Genomic DNA, 16,554 nt, shown 5'->3' with positions numbered 1-16,554 from the left:
TGAAACCGGAATGGGCCACGAGTCGGTATCCCCCCCTGTTCATGGCATGACAAACATTACCAACCAGATGCGTCTCCTGTAAGAATACCACATCAGGAGTCAAACGACGCAAATATTGCAGCACAACACCCCGTTTGATACGATCCCCCAATCCGTTGACGTTCCAAGACATCAGTCTCAACCCGTCCCCCCCCATCCCCTCCAATAGATCAAAGGTCCCCCAGCAAATAGCGTGACACCTGAAACTGAAACAGAGCCAATACCTCGCCTTGAAAACAAAAAACACAAATCCAAACAACCCCTCCCACCCACCAACCCCCCCCCCAAATTCAACTCCCCCCACCCTGCACCCCTGCGGTCCAGAAAACCACCCCAACTTGCAGTGTGCCTGTCGCCCTACAAACCCCATTCTACGAAAAGACCCCGGAGGAGGAAAGGGACCCGTCCCTGCCCGCCCCCAACATAGATCATAATTAAACAAAATGTACAAAAGAAGTAGAACCCAGCCGAACAAAACAAAATGTCAAAGTCAAGGACCAAAAGTCACTCCGAAGGAGGCCCGCCACCCTCGGCACCACCAGAAGGCCCAGGCCGGTCACCCCGGTCCGGCAGAGAATCCAGCCAGTCACTCACAGTCGCAGGACAGTAAAAAAAGTTAGCCCGGTCTTCGTATTCCACTCGGAGCTTAGCAGGAAAAAGCATCGAGTACTTAAGACCCAGGTCCCGGAGACGGCGCTTCACCCCCTGGAAACCCATCCGCTGTTTCTGGACCAGTTGGGTGAAGACCGGGAAAAAGTTAACGGATGAGTTCTCATATCGGACCGGGCCATGTACCCGTGAGGCCTGCAGAATCGCATCTCGGTCTCTGTAGTGAAAAAGTTTTGCGACAATAGGCCTCGGGGGAGCTCCCGGTCGCGGCCGACCGCCTGGGACTCGATGGGCCCGCTCCACGGCAAAGAACTTACTCAGGCAGGCGGGGGCAAGCTGTTTGAGGATGAGTTCCTCAACCATAAGATCCACCGGGCGATTGTCGGAGGTCTCCGGAACACCTATGACGCGGATGTTATTGCGTCGAGCCCGTCCCTCGAAATCCTCCAGCCGCCGGGCCATCAGGTCGTTGGTCGACTTGAGGTCGCCGAGAGCAGTCTGCAGGTCCGACACATCCGTACCAAGGGTGGACGTCCGCAAATCCAGCGACTGGGCCCTCTCATTGGTCTTAGAGAGATCCGCCCGAATTAGCGTAACATCAATGGCCACCGTGTCGATTTTACGGGCCAAGGCCTCGTACTGCTGAGCGATGGTCTCCTTGATGCCATTAATGGCGCCCATGATGTCCTGCAGGGACAAATCCGGAGGGGCGGACGGAACACCCCCAGCGTCATCCGGGAGAACACCGGCCGTCCCAGGGGACCCTTTACCCTGAGTGTAGCGGTCCATGTTGTTGGTCTGGACCGGTCCCCCACGTAGGGATGTCTTGGTCTTACGCCTCTCGGGATCCCCTCTGCCTCCCATGTGGAACCACGCTCGCCGAAGGGGACCACCGAGCAAGCGTCAAAGTGGCACGGGCGAAGCCGACACGAGCCGTACCAGGGACCGCAATGTGGCGGTGCGAGAGGATCAAAGTCAATGGGCACACTGGGTTCAGGCGGAGGCAAAGGCACGAAGCGAAGGCCGAGTAAAAACCCAGCCGCACAAAGCAACTCCACTGTCCAGCCACTCAGAGATCCAAAAGTGAAACCGAAAGTGATGAGACGGCCGCCGGCACAGCCCCGATGCCGTTGTTGTTCAACTATGCCCCGGCTCCACAGTTCACCTTCGCACCGGGCACAGCCATCAGTTGGGCCTCAAAAGTTCAAACCACCATAGATCAGGTCTCCCAGGTCCGATTTGGTTTCTGAAAAGAGTTTAGGGTTCAGCCAACGTTCATCTTCCAGAATCCGTCAACCAAGTCAGGATAGAGTCAGGATAAGTTCCGAGGAGCAGCGAGGGTCCAGGGAGCCCTGTGCTCACGCGACCATCTTGGATGCGTGCTAGGCTCCTCCTCCCACCTTCATGTTTGTTGATTCGATGTTGGTATGTTATCTTGTAGCTTTCGGGTGTGGCGATGGCAATGTCTGGAGTAGAGGAGGCGTCAGCCAGGTCTCTTTAAGGAAGATGACGTGTGTGGGGTGAGGGACAAGATTATGTTAAAGAGCTCTGTGCTGTGTTTGCTGAGCGATTGCGGTTGAGTAGAATGCACTGAAATTGTGCCATGGTGGTCTCGGTTGGCATGGTGGACACAGTCGGGTTCATGGTGTCTCTAGCACTGATGATTGCTTAGGTGTAACAGGTGAAGCGGGAGTGCTGGCAGGAGAACAGTCATCTGGTAGCGAGTGGGGATGTGCAGTCTGTAGTCAGCAGTTGTTGTTGATTCACCCCGGATCCAGGGCTCTGAGGTCTGCGGCTGTGGAGGTGTAGGTGCACAGGGCAGAAGAACCGGAATTCCTGGCGCTGTATGCGGTCCAGAAGCGGACAGGCACAGATGGGCTTGCCTTTGGGTTGAAAGTAGCGCAGCTGCTTTGCGGCCGTGCTTCGGCCTTCCTTAAGTAGGGCATGGGGGGGCGCCGGGAGGCGGTGGAAGAATGGCGAATAGTGGGGAAAGCGAGGGGGCACAGAGTCAAGAGACCAGACGAACAAAATAAAGCAGAATCACAAGCACAAAAGAAAAGAGGCAAAGCAAGAGAGGGCTGAGGAAGATTACAAACAAGCAAAATATAGAAGAATAACAGGCACAAAAGAGAAGCGATAAGGCAAGACAAGGCTGAGGAAGATTACAAAACTAGAAAAATGCTAATGCACAGAAAACACCAACTAAACTATAAGCAATAGGAAGAAGGCTGGGCAGAGCACAGAGGGCAACAGAGGAAGAGCCCTATGACACAGGGTTGCCTCAGAGGAATGCTAAAAGATGGCACTGGAAAGAAATGTACCTTGTCAGCGTTGCAAGTACTAGCTGCTCCTCTCTGTGTCTTGTTCAGGGCCATGCTCTAACTCGGAAAAAAATGTTGCAGCCATCTTGCACCTTTATCTTCGTGCATCTTTCGCCAATGTTGCAAGACCATGATAGCCAAGGAAGCCTCCTCATGGCCAGTATTAATGCCGCCCATGAATAATATTCTGATATTCTTGTTCACAAACCTGACAATTAAACTCATTAGCGACCTCTACGGGCCTCATTCAAAGCGTCCCTTGGAGTTACTCATACTGGGGGTATCCCTGACTTACAGCACCTGAGTCTGCTACTTTTAGCACCCAGAGAACCCAGGGGAAACTTGATCAATTGTAATTCCAGTGGAGCCAGTCATTTGTATTCTCACCCCTAATAGAAAGCCGTAACTGGAGCCTATTTCATCACCTTAGCTTCCCACAGTCCACTCTACTGTCTTTCATTTGTTACTCCAACTCCTCTGATCGTTTAGGACCCATTGGGTACACTGCTGTCATCCCAATGGAATGCTTGGCATATGGAGAAGTGTCCAAGAAAGACGTACACATTGAGAGGCCTTTTATTGTGGAAGGGAGAACACTAAGCTATTTATGCAGCAAGCCCTCCTGGTGGGATAAGATGAAACAAGCATTGGCAAAGCCAATAGGTCTGGTTTAATACCATAAGCAGTGTTTGCATATTAGAGAGAGATAAATGGGAGGGATCCCGCAGGAGAGACCACAGCAGGCTGTACTTGTATAGCAGTCTTGCATACAGTACAATGCAAGCACTGAAGTGGAGGTGGAAGGATATTCAGAAACTGCCAACAGCATTAGGTGAGAGATGAATATTAATATTTAGGTGTGCAACATGAACGCTCAGAACTAATACTAGAAGACTTATAAGTCACTTAGTGTATGTAAAATAGTAACTATTAAATTTGCCAGTAAACCCGACTAAATATTTACTGAGTGTTTGTGTGCATGAGTTGAGGGCACAGAGTTAATGGAATACCATTTTCATCATAGTGGTTGGAAATATCACATCCAAGTGATAAAATACATGTGCTGAATTTGTTTGGAAACAAACATGCATGCAATGTCAATGATCATAGTTTTTGCCATTTTTGCAAAAAATACATACCTATGTGGGTTATTATGTATAAGTATTCACATACACTAGATGGGAGAGATACATAAAAAGAAACATTTAACTAATTCAGAATAAATGACTATTAGAAATTGGGTTACTGGTTGACTGGAGTGTTAGGTCTGGTCAAGCAGCAACCACAATCCTAGTCAGGGTAAGGCACAAGCAAACCACAAATTAGCCTGTGCTCAACCTAGTGGTACCTTGGCACAGAGCAGTTCGGCGTAACTCAGAGGCAATGTGTAAAATATTTGTGCAACACATTCTGTACGGTATTACAGTAAAATACCACACAAAAATATCCCACACCAGGTTAGAAAAATAGAGCTTAATTTAATAAATAAAATCCAATTAGTAGAACAGGAGACATTTCATTTTAAAGTTTCTAGTGAGAAATAGCACAAAAGTTCAGGCCGACCACAATGGAGAACAGGCTGGCTACAGGGTCCCAGTTAGGTCTGACGAACAGAGTACCTTAAATCCTGGTTGCGAAGTGTTGTGTGGGTCAAAGATGAGCTGAGCAGCCTAAGGGAAGTGTCAGTCCTGGGATGCAGCAAGGCTGCGGTGCTTGGCCCTGTTCTGCGTCGTCGAGAATCCCATTGACCGGGCTTGCGATGCAAAGTCTGGTGTCGGGGATGTGGTGCGCAGCTGGCAATGTGTCGGTTCCGAGGAGCTGCAGGGTTGCGATGCGAAGTAAGTGGTCATCGTTGAGGCGATTCATCGGTCCCAAGAAGCTGTGGTGCATGATGCGGGTCTTTGCAACAAGCTCAATCCATGCAGCAGCGGTGATGTGTCGGTTTTGCTCGGGGATACGCTGCTTAGCTGAGGAGATGCATCAGTTCTGCCTGAGATGCACTGCTCAGAGAAGAATATGTGTCTGTTCCATTGGAAAGCACCTTAGGTTCACTTCCAAGGGTCCAGGACTGAGGTGACACTGCTTGACAGGGCAGACTCCTAGATGCCAGAGTCCAGGTGCAAGATGGTGAGAAGCCTGTTATGTGCCTGAAGCTTCAGATCAGGATGCCAGCCAACTATCCCTTGGAGTCAGTCTGGGTTCAAGTGAAGCAAGCCCAGTCCTTCTCATCCAGGCAAGACGGTAGCAGGCAGCAGGTCAGTACAGCAAAGCAGGAGTCCAGTAGAGTTCAGTCCAGCAGAGTGGCAGTCCTTCAGCAGTACAGCAGTCCTTTTCCTGGTAGAGTAGCCACAGGTCCAGAAGTGCACTGAAGTGGTTGTGTCTGAGGTCCTTCATTTATACATGGTTGTGGCTCTGAAGTGGGGAGAAGCTTCAAAAGGCATGCCTTTGAAGAGCATGGATGCCCTGCCTTACCTGCCCTGGCTCCAAACTAACTACAGGGGGTATGCAGTTATTTGTGTGGAGACAGAACACAGCACATTCAGGTGTAAGTGGGGCTGGGCCCAGATCTTCCCTCTCATCCCTCCAGTGATGGCCCTTCCACTCACAACTAGGCTCCCATTGTGTTTGGCTGCCTAGGAGGTAAACACAAAGCTCAACTACACCCAGTCATGTGACCAGAGACATCAAACGGCTAAGGAAAGAAAATGGCATTTACAGCATTATGATTTAAAATTCAACTGCGCCATAGTTAAGATTTAAATTAAGATTCCAGAGACACCACACATGAACCAGTTATCCCTTCCCATTTGGAAATGTACACTTATGAGATGTAATGACGCAACACCAATATTATCCCATGGGAGAGATAGGCCTTGGCTCAGCTTGACAAGACGTGCCTCATTAGCGATCTTCATTAAGGGCCTCAAAAGACAGTATATGACCTACTCTGTCTGTCTCTTGTACCTACATATTATTACTAGGCTTATCTCCTAGCAACATTTCCCTCAAAGAATAGTTTTGAAATTTCATGTGCATTATAATTTTAATTCTCTTTCTTGGTACGTTCATGTGATCGTTTCTCTTTTAAATATTAGATTATGTGTATATATGAGTCCAGGTGACTTTTTATCATTTCACATAAGTCTTTTTTAGAGCAGTTCCCTCTCCCTGAGCTGCATGCCAGGTTAAGGTGCGGTCATCTATCCATAATTTACGGGTAAGGAACAAAATTGTACATATACTTTTTCACAACTAATCACTGATATAGTCTACAGGTGGCAGCATAATCATACTGCCCCACAACCCTTAAACAAGAAGTACAAGACATATCCAGAGGAGAATAGTCTAACTGATTTATTTGTCATGTTTTTTCATATAGGTACGACCAGTGAATTATCCATGAAGAAATAAGGATTACTGGTGTTGAATACCTTATCTTTCTATCTTTTCTTTCTTCACATTTTGTTTACATTAATAATAACTATATATAAGTTATTGTAAATAGCAGTAGCAATTATAGGTGTTGACGAAAGCCGCAACATCTCTTTAGCGTCTATAGGCCGAAACATGTAGACCTCCCCTTTTTTTCGTCAACTACTTGCAGGTATGAGCTACCACTGCCAGTGCTCTATTTTTAAAACTGGCCGCAGGACGTGTTAATAAAGGCAGATTTCGTACCTGGGAGCTAGTTTTAACAATCCCTTTCCTCATGATTTATATATTTTTTGTGCTGCGATCTTCACCTAACCGAGTTTACTACTTCTCATTGTAGGATTTCGTATATCCTAAAATTAGGAATAAAACATCCCTGAGCTCATCCCTCTTAGTGAGGGGGTTGTATCCCATGGCTGGACTAGGTTTTCCCATCACGAGGAGAATCCCAATGATGAAGCATGGCACCTATGGTGGGTGAGGGATTTTGTCTTAATAAAGGGACTCCCCCAAGGGCTCAAGAGAGTATTTCTGGATGTGTTGACTCTTCTTTTGTTTATTAATTTAGACCTGAGAGCTTTCTTGAGTGTTTTGTTAATTGAATGGGGAGCCAACCCTATCTGGTCTTAAAACATTTTCTCCTCGAACCCTCCCTTCCCTTTATTGTATATAAATATTTGAGCAGCCATGGGTGCGGGTCCTTTCTCATTCGGTCTCTACCTTAAGGGACTTTTTTCGCTCTATCAGAGAGCTGATCACGACGTACCAAGACAAGTCTCCCTGTCTCATACAAAACATTTTCCTCACACATCAACATGGCAGAATTACAGGGGCTAGCATCTGACGAAGCTATGGTCCAGTCGATTCTGACAACACCAAACATTATAGATACGATACAGAGTGGCTTATCTTCCCAATCTGATGATTGGACCAAACTCCTAACCCTCAAAAGATCACACATCCGTACCCAGACACACGGAGCAATCATGACGGAATATTTACGGGGGAATTGCGCCCCCACAGGTCTGATAGTAACTAACGCCCCAAGACTGTTTTTGGATGATAAAAAATGTAAGAAAAATTGGTCTCTCATGGCCTGACGATGCACTAGGGATTGGCTAATCCTCATAATAAGCAGAGCCAAACGCATTGCTGATGCAATTCTGATAGAAATACAAGCTCTGGAGACCCAATTGAAAACGATTATCTTGGTCACCTTGTATAAGAAACAGGCTTATGAGACAAATAAAACCAATAAGGAATTTAAAGAATCCTTACTCACGGCTAAGATTAACAAATGTTATGTTATGTTATGTTATGTTATGTTAACATGGGACTTATGTTAACATGGGACTTATGTTAACATGGGACTTATATAGCGCAACGGCTACTCCAAAGGAGTGTCCCGGCGCTTTGTACTCCAGACCTAAAGAGAGAACTGGAAAAACATAACAGTAACAAGACAGGAGCCTACAAGAGGAAGCAGACTAACCAGAGAACAGCCAGGTTTTTAAGTCCTTCCTGAAGGCAAGCAAGTTCGACGTAGCCCTCAAGGGCACCGGTAGAGAATTCCATAGCTGAGGGGCAAGGAATCTATAGGACCGGCCACCAAGGCGGGCCCTTTTGATACGTGGTACCCGAGCCAGAGCTAATGTTTCCGACCTAAGGGATCGTGTAGGTCGGTAGAATTCCAGCCTCTTCTGGAGATATTTTGCACCATTACCATGCAGGGCCTTATGGGCTAGGGTCATGGCCTTGAACAGTATCCTCTTCCGTACAGGAAGCCAATGGAGGGCAAGAAGAAGATTAGAGGCACTAGTACGACAATGCAGACCAAAGATCGCTCGAGCAGCAGATTCAAGAAAGATATAGCTCATTTCTCATTTGAGAAGGTTTACCCATACACTAGCGATGACTACACACCGCCACAATTCAATCAAAAGGGGAAAAGGTATGGGTCAAACTACTCATCATCCGGTAGCGAAGAATGGTCGAACGACTCGGATTCTAACAACAGTAATGAGTCAAATAGGAGAGGATCGGCAAGGAGAGGCAGAAGTAATTGGAGAGGCTCCCAAGCATGTCCACCACAACCACAGTGGTGGCTACCCACACCATGCGGATATGCTACACCCAACTTTCAACCCCCTATGCTACTGTACCAGCCACAACCTCATTTTTACAAGAACCAGCCTTTTTTAGGGTCTGGCCGCAGACGGTCATGAGGAAGACAGCAGCAGACACAGGTACATTGGAGCCCTCCTCCATCCCCTTGTACCACTTGGAGCAAGATAAACATTCCTCCTCAACCGGGGACGAGCAACGAAGCAGTCTAGTGGTGAATTTTAGTGACCGCATTTGGGGATGCAGTGCACGCAACGAAATTTGTATTATTAATTTATATGTTAACTCACCTGTAAATCTCCGTAATCCATAGTTTACTACCCCCCACCCTGCCTCCCCCTCCCCACGTCACCGCCCTGCAGTTACTCCTACTACTGACCGCGGCTGCCTGCATCCCCACACATACATCTGCTGTTGCTAGATTTATCTTCTACAGAGAACAAAGATGGGTTTATAGGTTACGCTGTGACACTAACGGTCTAAATGATGACATCCCATGGCCCACGCTAAAGTGAGCATTGATCATGACACCATCACCTTTCTACTGCCCTTAGTATATTAGCTTGTCTGACTTTGCTTGCTACCACTAGCATGACCACTCAAGTGGTTGAATCAATTTCCTTTTTGGGTAGTAATTCCCCATAGAAGATGCTCAGCCAAAAAATATATATAAATTTCTTTAAAATACACAGAAATTACTCCCAAAGGGTTAACACAGACAACACAAATAAGGGGATATACATCAGAAACTCTCATTACATCTCTTATGACGAAGGGGTGTCTACGATGCCTTTTCCTATATATGTATCGCTGCCACACGTGATCACCAAAATTACTTTTGGAACATGACCAGACGCTGGTCTGGTAGGTAACCGCTAGTTTATACTCTACATAATGTGAATACATCACTTTAATACTGGGTACTCATTGTGTCCTAAGGCTATAATGGCTTGTTCTACTCCGAATAGCTGTACAAGCGTTTTTTCTGTATAAACATTACACATTGTAGGGAGCACTACAACTCCCATCATTCCTTGTTGCACGTACGACGCCACAGTGATGTCACAACATGTGCGACCCAAGTAGCCCTTTGTTTGCAAGTCATGCTCAGATAGTTTCTAGCCTTTGCCATCTGGTTGCAGCATAATGTGAAATGATCACTTTAACACTGGGTACTTATTTTGTCTTAAGGCGATAATGACTTTTTCTACTTCAAATAGCCGTACAAGCTTTTTATCGGTATAAACATTACACATAGTAAGGAGCACTACAGCTCCCATCATTCCTTGTCGCACATACGACGCCACAGTGATGTCATAATACGTGCACCCCGTGCAGCCATTTGTCTATAAGTCACGTTTAGATAGTTTGTAGCCCTCGCCATCCGGTTGCAGCACACAGCACCCGGAATACTGACTGCGAGGTAAGAGGCTTGCAACAGTAACAAGCCCTGTCATATTAATGGTTATTGTATCCGATGTAAGTGGACACGGGTGGTTGGTCCTTGACATCGGAACGGATCTGCCTACTTTCTGTCCAGGCAGCTGGGGTTTCACTATGCAACCAGCATCATATTACGGTTGCTTGCTCCCTCTAGAATCAAAGTTGAGTTTGATAGTTAAGTTTGATAATAAGTGCCTTATGTGTGATCTTCATTAACAGCATTAGACCTGATCTGCCTGTCACCTACACTTTATTACCCGCTATGTTAATGGTTAATTTTCCATTGGAAATGGTGGAGGGGGTGTAAGGCCATATATTTGTAATGGAGCTGCCTATTTCCTTTCAAGGCAGCCCGGATATCAATGCGCAGGCAACACGACATCTGGGATGCTTGCTCCCGCCACATTTGGCTCAGCTTGACGAGACTCATCTCATTTGTGATCTTCATTAACGGCCCCAATGGACAGTATATGACCTACTCTGTCTGTCCCTTGTACCTACATATTATTACTAGGCTTATCTCCTCCTAACAACATTTCCCTCAAAGAATAGTTTTGAAATGTTATGTGCATTATATTTGTAATTCTCTTTATTGGTACGTTCATGTGATCGTTTCTCTTTTAAATAATAGATTATTTGTATGCATGAGTCCAGGCGACTTTTTCTCATTTCACATACATCTTTTTCAGAGCTGTGCCCCCGCCCTGAGCTGCATGCCAGGTTAAGGTGCGGTCATCTATCCGTAAATTACGGGAAAGAAACAAAATTGTATATCTACTTTTTCACAACTAATCACTGATATAGTCTACAGGTGGCAGCATAATCATACTGCCCAACAACCCTTAAACAAGAAGTACAAGACATGTCCAGAGAAGAATATTCTAACTGATTTGTCATTATGTTTTTCAGATCGGTATGACCAGTGAATTATCCATGAAGAAATAAGGATCACTGGTGTTGTATACCTTATCTTTCTATCTTCACATTTTGTTCACATTAATAATAACTATATATAAGTTATTATAAATAGCAGTAGCAGTTAGAGGTCCTGACGAAAGCCGCAACACATCAAACATGTAAACTTTCCCCTTTTTTCGTCAACTACTTGCAGGTATTAGCTACCCCTTCCAGTGCTCTATTTTTAACCCTGGCTGCAGGACGTGTTAATAAGGTCTTAAGTCAAGATCTAAACGCTTACTCTTTATCCCCAGAATTAAAAAATCACGCAGCGGCGGCAAAGCTTTTTCATATCTGGCCCCGGTCTTCTGAAATGAATTACCACAACATCTCCGTGATTGTATGACCATCTCTCATTTCAGAAAGCTCCTTAAAACCTGTCTCTTCTAATCTGTCTGCCGATGCAGTAGGGCCATTACAAGCGGAGAGATACCCCTCGGGGTGATTCGGCGCTACACGAAATCATAAATCAATAAAGGCAGATTTCATACCTGGTAGATAGTTTTAACAATCAATTTCTTCACAATTTATATATTGTTTGCGCTGTGCTCTTCACTTAACCGAGTTTAGTACTTCTCATTGTAGGATTTAGTATATCCTAAAATTAGGAATAAAACATCCCTGAGCTTCTCCCTCTTAGTGAGGGGATTGTAGCCTGTGGCGGGACTAGGCTTTCCTGTCACGAGGAGAATCCCAATGATAAACCATGCCACCTATGGTGGGTGAGGGATTTCGTCCTAATAATGGGACTCCCCCCAAGGGCTCAAAAGAGTATTTATGGATGTGTTGACTCTTCTTTAGTGTATTAGTTTAGACCCTGGGGGTTTCTTCTGTGTTTTATTTAATTTACAGGCCCTGGGCACCTATAGTGCACTTTACAAGGGACTTATAAGTAAATTAAATATGCTAATTAGGTATAAGCCAATTTTAACATGTTTTAAGCAGACCGAGCTAGCACTTTAGCAATGTTAACAGTGGTAATGTGCACAGAGTCCTAAAGCCAACAAAAACGAATACAGCAAAAAGAAGAGGAGGAAGTCAAAACAGTTTGGGGGTGACCCTGCACAAAGGGCCATTTCCAACAATTGGGGGTATGTGCCATCAACATTCAGAATTTTGGGCTTCTCCATGCGGGAGGTTTTGTAGGGGCACTATACACTAACCCAGCTAAGTTAAAGCTGTCGGGACCCACGAGGCATGCGGTTCAAGTGTGGCAGACAGCCACAAGGAGTCTGGGTTGGGAGGGCAAGATCACACTGGCCACCCCACTCTGGGACACAGAACTACTTGGTAACTTGAGACACACCCTTGGATTCGAGTGCTGGGACTTGATAGGTATCTCCAAGGTGGGTGACCTATGTAAAGGGGCGGAGTGATTCCCTTCACCCAATTACAACTGAAGTATGACTTGGCTGAAACAGAGTACTACAGGTACCTGCAGATCAGACACGCTCTGCTTGCAGTGATACGACAGGGAGAGACACCACCTGACTCCTCCCTGCTGGAAGATAGGGACTTAGACGGGAGTCTACCAGAAAAAACGATATCGCTAATATATAAAAAAATAATTAATATGGCTGACCCCCTACTCCGACTTCAAACAAAATGGGAATACGACGTCACTGGTTTGGATGACAAGGCGTGGCTCGAGGCCCTAGCCTCTCCTAGAGAAGCTGCAATTTCCGCTAGGCTCAGACTTGTGCAGTTAAAGATACCCCACCGAATTTACCTAGTGGGACCGACGCTGGTAAAGAAGGGGTTCAGTAATCGAACCGACTGCCTTAGGAGCTCTGGGAATGCGCAGTCATCCAGAGATATTGGTCCCCAGTAACGCAATGTATGGAACGAGTAATGGGGTATAAAATTGACTGCACCATCAAATTAAGTCTCCTGAATATCTGGGACCCGACGGATCTGAGTAATAAAGAGAGAATATGGGTGACACTCAAAATGATGATAGCTAAAAGGAACATTGCAAGAAAATGGAGGGCGCAGGAACCACCGACGCTGAACGAGGTGGAGAAAGACATGGATTGGTGCATGGTTTCAGAAAAGGACGGTATATGAATCTAGCGGGTGTCCCACCAAATGGACGCATATCTGGGGGAAAATGGAACAATTATAGGGGAGGACTCTGCGATCCCCCGCAGTCCAGATGCGACACTGAGCCAGATAACCTGCCATGAGAAAGTTTAATGCGAATGTGTATGTAAATATATATGACTTTGGAATTGTCGTCCGCCTTTTGCCAAGTGTGTACCTCCACATGTACCTGATTGTATGATGTCTATCATTGTCTAATTTTGTCCTTAATAAAAAGATATGATAAAAAAAAACATTTAGAATTTTGGCTTGTTTAGTAGACCTGGATTTGTCGTAGTTTATGACAGACCTGAACTTCGGCATTGCTTATGTATTTAACATTAGGAGTGCGTTTCTAGATTATGAATGTGAAAAATATCATAAATGCGAAATATATTTGATCGTGTATTCTGTGAAACATGTATTTGTGTGTCTGGAAATACATATCAGGAAAGTACATATCAAAAGAATAATAGCATTTGCAATATAAATGATTAGTTAGAAAAAAATATAACTATACATGATAGAACATAAAACACGAAAAATGTTCTTTTACTAAATAAAGGCACAAAGAGGGCAGACTTTATTATAGAAAAAAGTAATTGAGGAAGCATTTACCCGATGACAGGTTGAACAGGTGTGAAGGAGCAGCAAGTATCCACTGGCAATGAAACACCCCTCGCAGAGCCAGTTGGCAGAGTATGAAGGGCAAGCACATGCCATCCAATGTATGTCACCAATAATAAAAGTCAAACTTGGAATTTGGCACAGAAGCAGTGGCACTCGAAATGGGTTGAGTGGAGGTCAACGCAGAAAAGTTTTGACAAGTGGTGCAGAATCGTGCAGAATTATGCATTTCGAAGCCAGCGTTAAATGTGGGCACCTGCTGCTACAGTTAGGGGTGTGCATATGTGTTTTTTGCGTGAGCATATTCTTGTGTAAACCCCGATTACTGGGCCATGCTTATTACAAGTCATTTCTGTTTTCCTGATGCTTTTGCCGGTTACGTAATGGGAAACTTGGCTTGAGCAGAAAAGGCCTTCAAGCAGGACTTCAAGTGGGATGAAAAAACTGGGGGGTCTCTCAAAGGGGCGTGGCTTAAATCACGTAAGCTAAAAATCTGTGTTTAGCATAGTGTGCCCCATGACTTGTATTTTGCTGTTTCTGTCATTGCATCTAGATATATGATACAACTAGTAATATCATACCTATAACCAGTCAGGACTATTGGCTTTGGCAATGGTTGTTAATTGCATAAGATAAATAAGCAGCAACTATGGCTTGAATATTATTGAAAAAGCTTTCACTTAAAGCCCTGGTGACTCCATGACAATGTTGCTGCTCCAGAGTTTAAAAACAGAGAAGGGAAATCCAGAGAGAAAAAGACTCTCTTCAAAGGATTTCCCTTCCCCTACAACGCTCATCTGGCATGACGTCATGCCGTAACTTCCACACTAGTGAGCAGTGCAGTCACTGAAGTCTGGAAAAAAGCACGGGTCGCCTGTGCCAGGGCACAAAACAGAGCCCGATAGAGAACCGTTTCGAGGCCCCCTTAAAAATCTGCAGGTGCTCAGACCCGGCCCACTTAAAGCCCTGCCTTCAGGACATAGGGAAATTAATTGTGCGCTGCGTTCTAGTGCGCTGAACCGTAAGGACAATGCAGTGCGCTCTCATCTCGTGCCTTTCGTTTCTGAGGGGAAAACTCGCATATGACTTTCACTCAGTGTGACCACCAGTGACCGCCTATGTGTAATATGCGGACGATCCGTAATTCTCATTAAAATTGTGCTTGCCACGTGGAAAAATACGACACAATTCCACCCGCACTTACCCAACACCTAGTGCACCTACAAAGAGAACTGCGTGCACCCACGCCCTAACATGTACACTAAAGCTGGTAGGAGGGGCAGACATATATTGAGCTCCTGCCACCTTCCATAGGATGTCCTGTCTCAACCACTGAAAGCGGAGCACACGGATTCTCTTTTATGGAAAGCCACGCATCACGGGAGGCAGCAGGGCAATCATTTTGAAAAAGCACCAGAAACAATGATCTGATTGTAATCCCCTGTCGCTCGATAGCCAACAAGGGTTTCTGATGATGATTCCCGCTGCTTCTGTGCCCTGTTACTAACAGCAATCACCATCCCAGACCCATCCACAGTCAAAGTCAAAGGGTACTTTATTCGGCAACTGAAAGCCATAAATGCAAACATGTTAAAAAGAGATACATTTCATAAACATAGATTCGAGTAATAACACCGTTGTCCATTTGTGTTCGTGTTGTGTTTTCTGCTCCTAGTATCAGCTGCCTGTTTCCCTGATGGTTACACATCCACTTACCTAATCAATCACCAACGTTTGTGAGGCTCTCACTGATCCATCTATCTACTACGCAGTGCTGATGCTCGAAATGTCATCAGGGATTTGCGTATCTTTGTGGGAATTTTTGCCTGTGGCACCTTCCATTCTGACCAAGGTCCAGTGTTCGCCTCTGAGGTGTACAAGGATGCCATAAAGTCTTTGGGGGTGCTGGTGCAGTTTTTGTCTCCATACAGGACTGAGGGCAACTCAATTGTGGAGCGAATAAACCATGACTTGTAGCAATCCTTGACAGCTAGAGTCTTAGGTACTGGCAGGAACTGGCTGGCCCATTTGTATAGCGTGCAACGTGCACTTAATAATCTCCCTAGAAAATCTCTGGGTGGGCAGACTCCATATGAAATGCTATTTGGCAAAAAAAAATTTGTGCCAGACCTTGATGGTCTAGACATGGCGCCGGCTGCCGCAACCTTTGACGTAGATAATCATTCTACTATGTTACAAGACATACAAGAGACCGTGACAGTCTTGCAACTGAACACTTACTCTCTGCCACTGATGCAGCACTGCAGATCCGGTAGCCGGCTGGCTACCCAAAGTTGGAGATCTGGTCCGAGAGAAGGTGGAGAACATAAAAGAATTTGGCCCCTCTTATCATGCACCGGTTCCAGTGCTTGGCGTGCAGGGTACTCGTACAGTCATTTTACCACCCCTTCCTGGTTGCAAAGACAACAGATACATTTCAGTGGATAATGTCAAGCTACAACATCTGGCCGATTCTGAATAGTGTGACACCTGCTTTATCATGTCCAGTAATTTCAAGGAATCCTGTGATTGGCGCATCTGACACCGCGCAAAATGACACTGCCATCGAGATGTACTCTGTTACTAATCACTTGCTAGTACCGCAAGCTTTCCCTAGTAACGAAGAAACTGAATATGCTTATTCCACAAGGGAGTCATTGCCTGGTTTGCAAACAACTACACTCAACCAGTCACGTTTTTCTTTCGACTCGAACTCCACCTCGTCATTTGGCCCTACAAAGTTCGGTATTTTTGTCTCCTGGTTTAAACAGACTTATTTGGTCCCTCCTTGGACATACATCTGGTTGGTGCTCATCCTGGTTTTTCTGTTCATGTCCATTGGGTTTGTGACAGTTTTTTTCTTACTCACCAATGGTCACTACTTGCCAGAACGCTCTGCTGTTCAGTTGGTTCAGGGAAC

General features: G+C 45.7%; 1 protein-coding gene across 2 annotated transcripts in view; it reads right to left on the bottom strand.

Moving 5' to 3' along the window:
• Positions 1–16,554, bottom strand: part of PDE6G (phosphodiesterase 6G) — a 239,416-nt gene that overhangs the window by 78,075 nt on the left and 144,787 nt on the right. The gene's annotated exons all lie outside the window — the stretch shown is intronic.

The sequence above is a fragment of the Triturus cristatus genome, chromosome 7 (assembly GCF_964204655.1).
Source record: "Triturus cristatus chromosome 7, aTriCri1.1, whole genome shotgun sequence".
In the NCBI taxonomy this organism is placed as follows: domain Eukaryota; kingdom Metazoa; phylum Chordata; class Amphibia; order Caudata; family Salamandridae; genus Triturus; species Triturus cristatus.
The sequence above is the reverse complement of the archived record's forward strand: the minus strand, read 5'-3'. Positions and strand labels throughout refer to the sequence as shown.